Below are 6,521 nucleotides of genomic sequence, written 5' to 3' on the forward strand. Positions count from 1 at the left end.
TCAAGCAACATGTAAACAAAACAAATCTTTAGAGTATTGGAGTCATTTTACCGACGTATATACAATGTGCAACGTACTGCCTACTTCTATCTCATATACATATCCTGCCTATAAAACTTAATGAACCTGAGAAATGAATCGAGAAGATACAGAAATAAGTAGCTTGTCTTCGCATTTGATCACCAGGGACAATGAAATTATCAGCACACATGAAGGTGTTTCAAGAAACATTTTGTTAGAGAGAGGAAACGGTCACATTCAAACTGAAAAGTTCAGATGATAATGAATCTAAGCTCCACCCGAGTATGGAATGGCCCTATAAGAATATAATGTTATAAGCGATGTTGGAAAGATAGAAGGAAGGATCAAGAGTAAACCAGTTCGAGTGTCATATGGGGAAATGTAAGTAAGAATCTATAATTGTTTCCACGATACGAGGACGCCGATATTCCCAGGAAATAGACTTGCTGTTTTAGAATTTGTCCTCACTTACTGTCATTAAGAAATATTTTGGACTTGGTTTCTTATTTGTAAGGACGAATATGAAAGAAATGTTATTGGATTTTAACGAGATTTAAGTTGATTGATATATTTATTTGCCTAAGGATTTACTGGTGATTAAAAAGTGACAGAACGAACGTGAAATAATAGCAAATTTTTCTATACGGGCTGCGCTGCTCTAGAAGCAAGAGGCAGTTGAAAAATTAGGTGGTTTTATCTAAAGCAACAACAACTCCAGATTTGTCATCTCTGTATATTCTTGGCTTAGAGAGAACCACAGTTTCAATGAAGATAACATTTACAAAACAACGACATAGGCCTTTTTTTGGTTCTAGCCAACTTTCATTCGGGGTAAAATAAATGCGATAAAGAATACCATGAAGATGAAAAAGATTATCAAAACGAAAACCATTATAAAATGGCTGGAAATTTAACGGCGAAAGAAAGACATACGGAAAATGTTTTTAGTGCCTATAACCAAAATAAATGTCCAAATATTAAACGAGACGTACCATTCTGCTTTAGGAAACAGGTTCGGATTGTACTAATATTAAACTGACTGAAGTTCACTGAAATTTGCATGTCGTATATTTACAATAATTAAAAAAATAAAACAATCTTCACAAAACTTCCTCACTATGATTTTATGAGTAAAAGACAAATTCTTGAGAAGACCCTCACATGGCTGGTCTCTGGATGGATCCATGGCGCCCACGATTAGGTCAGTTTTTGGCATGAGCACAGAGTTCATGGACAAGGTCAGTGGGATTACAGAGGTGTAAATTGGTTTTATTTTAATGGCTTTGCCTGTATTTTAAGGCAAAATTGAAAGGAGTAAGAAAGCATGCTTAGGAAATGCTCATGAGTTATAGACTAACTAGATGTAGGCTAGATTTTTATCAATAATAATAACATATTAGCCTACATGTAAACAATTAATGTGTTGATTTTATTTGAACAGTACAGAATTACATAATCTGTTTCGGGGACTGAAATTAATCACTAAAAATAGTAATTTATTATTTTGTTAGCAATAAATCGTAGTGAACTGCATTACCGGCAAAAATAGTACAGTATTTTATGGATATCTAAAAATCGCTTAGGGTCAACACAGCGAATAATAATATTATTCTTGCCTTTATAATGAAGAAGTTATGTTTCTTGATTTTCTCTCTTAAAGTCTAATGAATTAAGTTTTGTCCAAGTTTAAACTGTTCGTTTCAGATGCAAGTGACATTAATGGTTGGACTGTCCAAACGTTCTTGGGATATTATTATTCTTAAGTAAGATTTAATCGGTTTTGCTTTGACAAAACCCCCTTTCTTATTATACGACATTCACTGAGATTGTCATAAGGATCCGAAGTGGTTACAATTAAGGAATCTAAACAAGGGCGTCATTTCAGACTTTTGTTGGGGGGTTGGGAGGCAAAGACAGTTTGGTGAGCGAAGCGAGCCTAATCAGCTTGTTTGTTTTTTCTTTTGAGGCCTTTTATGTGTTTTTTGAAGCCCCATGAGCAAGGTATTTCAGTAAAAATTATATACTCCCAGTTTATCTCATCATCACTGGTAGCTAGTAGACAGACAAGGATCAAGAAACGTAATATTTCCGAGAAATTTCATATATTTATGCTGGGGGCTTTAGGGGGTGGGGGGACTAGAGTCTTGGGGCGGCTGTTGCCCCAACCCCAACCCCCAAAATGACGCCCCCGAGTCCAAACGTTTTCATGGAGAATTCAATCCCTTAGGGCGGAATGGGTTATGGCGCCTCCATTGTCTCCCGAGGCATGTAATAATCTACCTCAGCCATTTTTTTGATTTAGCTAGTTTTTTCATGTCATGAGACCTGTTAATACCGATTTCAGATCTGCTGCACATTTTTTTTTCTGGTGTTCGTAGATATATAGATCCCGATAGATGAACACGAATCAGAATAAATTTCTGTGCTTTTTTTCAGTTGTTCAAATCGTGGCTGGCAGTGCTCTATGTACCTGCGCTGAATTTTTTTCATACACCGGGAAATTGATAAGGTTAATTGAAATTAAGAAAAATTAAGTAATTTATTGTAATTGCGAACTGTCCTATCATCCAGGTGCTGATGCGGCAGCTAATACACAAAGTTGATCATCGTGAAGCTTTGGGGGAGCCGCAGTAATTCAGCCACTTAAAATCCAAAATAACCTGGATCTAAATATATATATATATATATATATATATATATATTATATATATATACCAACAGTTCAAACTGACGTCCACGTAGTACATAACTCATGATATCCCGATATCATCCTGGGACGAAGGCGAAGTACGTGTAGAGTGAGAGACTGCGATGAAGGAATGCTTCTTCCTGGCTGGGGTTAAACGGAGATTACATGTCGAAAGGAATAGTCGTCGTCACTTCAAAGATATAGCTGTATATCCTTATATAGTCAATAGAGATCAGAGTATCTGAGTTACGAGACCCTTCGTGATTGAAATCTCCTTCGTAACTGACTTAAGTTTCCGTCAACCTCAGGAAGAAAGCAAAATCATTAGTGGTTGGTTAGGACAGAACCAGAACGGCCGCTGGAAGGCAGTGAGCTGTTAACAACCAAGGGGGTAGTTGAATATTTGAAAACTACGTTAACACTCTTCCAGTGACCATGCTAATTAAACAAATAAAAAAAAAATACAAATTCCATATGGAATTTTAGTACAGTACCACATGATTAAAATAGCGCACTTTGAGGTCTGGATTTGTATCTGACAAAGTTTCTTGTGGAGACTGCATGGCAGCCGAATAATTTCTTCTTTTACCGTAAGCGCTTGCTAAAGGCTAAGAAGCCTTTAACGCAGGCCCGGTTTCTAGGTCTTTGGCATTGACGAAGAATTCATAAAAAAATTTTTCGATGTAGTGCGTCATTAACCAACTACAAAGATTTCAGAATGGAGAATTAAAAAAGCACTGAAACACCACCCGTGGTACCTACTATCATTCTGAAGGGCCTTACTCACAAAACTCAAGAAAGAGTAAGAAATGACACAAAACTGGTGCGATTAGCAACTTGAAATTGGTCATTTGACTGACTAATGATTCAGAGTGCCTTTTTGCTTGAGCATCATCAGTACTGTTGTCTGCTGACTGTTCCAGTACATCACAAGCTACAGAATTTCAGAGAGAGGCTTTTCAGGCAAACTTGACCCATCAGGTAAATGATGGAAAATTGGTATAAATATCCTGTAGAAATCCAAACCAAGTAATTGCATCAGGTTATGTTTTGGCCATGTCTCTCGAAAATAGGTTTTCGTTGTAACTGATGCTTGGTGCGAAGTACTAAGCTCTTGAATGGTCTGAAGAGTTTCACCCATGATATCAATCTCAAACGTTTCAGGTTCAGCTGCACATCTAATTAGCACTGACATTTGCTCCTGATGACTGATGTCAGCAGGGAATTACTGCAAATCACTCAGCAGCCTTGCTTCTTCCTAGATTAAAATTGTACAATTTTATGGTTACTGAAAGTCTTTACAAGTATATCTAATGTCCTCTGAGCCTTTTTCAGAGTAATAGATGTTTACGCAGCTCTGGAATTATCAAATACAATATTTAAATCAAGTTTGCACCACAGCAAAAATGTCAAAATGTAAGCAATTTAAGCATGTACTACTGATTTCTTTTAAAGAATTCTGAACAATATTATAGAAAATCAAAATGAAAACAATATAAGCATACATTACTGACTTTTTTTTTTTAAAGAATTAATAAAAAAATTAATATAAGTGCTGCTGCAATGTGTTTGGTTTGTGTACTTGAAAAGACTAGATTGGAAAACCCTAGCGTTGACCAGTGGTGTCTTAGGCACGGTTGTCCAATTGGTTTTGTCTGTCTGTCCGAAAAATTTAAAGTCTTCTAGTAAGAAACTCTGTTTTACCATTGACACTTCGTTTTCTCTCTTTTGTTATCGTTTCCATCTTACATCTCTAATGTGTTTGGTTGGATCTACGTTCACTGCGCCATGAGATTTATAGATTTACTTGATAATTAAGACACACAATGAAGACGAAGTTCAGCAGCGTATATGATCGGCTACAGTGGAAGGAAGTTCTGAGCAAAGTACCGGAGGTAGTTCAAGTACATAGAGGCACGCGACGTGCAAATATTACGTTGTGTCATCTGACCTTTTCCTAGATACATCTTAATGATTTATTAACATAATTGCTTTGATTTTTGTTCTCGCAAAGATGTTCGTGCGGCGGCGTTATGAGGCCAAGGTTATGAGAGTACGCGCATGCGCGAAAAGCGAGAGTGACATGAATTTTCGTGATTTTGCCTAGAATATAATGGAATTTGGAACAAGGATAATGCAGAAGTTCATAGAGTGGGCCAAGTATCAAAGGATGTACGTAGTAAATTCTTTTAGCTTACAACAGTAAAAGTCTAAAGAAGTCTAACAGAGGAGAAGGGAAGGTTACTTAACAAAGGAGAGAGGTACTTAACAGAAGAGGGAGGTACTGAGAAAGCAGCGAGACAGAGTGAAAGAAACGTGGCGGAAATGGAAAGAAGTAAATGGAGTTGTTTTAGACAAGAAAATGCCATTAAAGCTCAAAATGAAGATTTTCAAGACAGTTATCATGCCTGCACTGTTATATGGAGAAGAAACTGGGGCACTTGAGTAGAAAGAGTTACAAGGAGTTACAAGGATTAGGATTTCTCAAAGACTAGTCCATCCAAGGAGACATCGCGCGCTCACTTATTTCTAGGAGCCGTTTTTACTGTTTATTCACAGAGGAGGGACTGTTGGAAAGAACCGAGATGAGGATGGTGAGATGGACCGCTGGAATATCACTACAGGAAAGGAGGGAGAGGTAATATAAGAAGAATTTGAAGTATATTTCATGTAAAGGGGGTGACCGCCAGCGGATCAGATGGATGGATGTAGTGAGGGAGGATATGGGTGAGGCGGGGCTGGGGGAAAAAAAGAGGCGAGGGATAGAAATAGAAGGAGAGAGTTGACTCGAGCGGCCGACCCTGCTATACAGTGGGACTAATAAGGTCGAAAGAAGAAGAAGACTAAAAGTCTAAAGAACTTTGCATAAAAGGGCGTCAAACAGGTGTAGATTCTAGGTTAAAAAAAGAAAGAATTTCATCCTATAGGTCATTACGAAAGTTTGCATTTTAATTGGATAAGGAAAAACGTTTTGCTATCGTTGATATCGCCTAAAAAGAAAGAATGAAAAATACCCTAATTCAAGAGAATGAGTAGAAAGTATGTCCTAAAAGTTATTGAAAAAGGTCTTTGGATTTCAGTGGCTAAGATAAAAGGTCAGTCTCAAGTAAAAAATAAATAAAAAATAAATTCTATCTCAGATGTCACAGGAAGATCTCCAATAACAAGCTGATGCAATAAGTATTTTATCAAACAACGTAACTTGATTAAGCAAATCTCAAGAGCTAAAACGAGCGAGTTATACTACACGTCACTTAAATATGCAAGTTCTAAGTGGATGGAAAAAAACTTTTATACTGTATGTCACTTAAAAAGTCCAGATTTCAAGAGGATAAATTAAGCAAACTCTGCTTACTCTACTTTGTTGTTGTTATTGTTGTTGGGGGGGAAAGGAAAGGTCTATGGAAGGGCCTAAAGAGGTCTGAAAAGGTATTTAGCGATGAGTTAATGATACAAGAATTTTAGGATAGGATATTTATGATTTATTTATTAGAATTAAGATGTAAAAAATAAATAATGTGCCTGCTAAACAGTACAGAGAAATTATTTCTAATGAAATATAGTGTATGTATTTTAATTTTCATTGGTGAAACAATGCTCTATATGACCATAGATTTTAGCACTTTTTAATTAACGTAAGTTACGAATATAATGTTTACAACTTATGCGTGAGGGAAAATCCTGCATGTGTCCCGAGTAAGTTGGAGGTCAGACTTGTTTTTACTGCATTTCACAATAAAGGGACAATTGTATGCAAAAGGCCAATTTGAAGTTAATACAATTTTTTTTCCAGAGTATCACCAGTAAGAGT

The sequence above is a fragment of the Macrobrachium nipponense genome, chromosome 1 (assembly GCF_015104395.2).
Source record: "Macrobrachium nipponense isolate FS-2020 chromosome 1, ASM1510439v2, whole genome shotgun sequence".
Lineage (NCBI taxonomy): Eukaryota > Metazoa > Arthropoda > Malacostraca > Decapoda > Palaemonidae > Macrobrachium > Macrobrachium nipponense.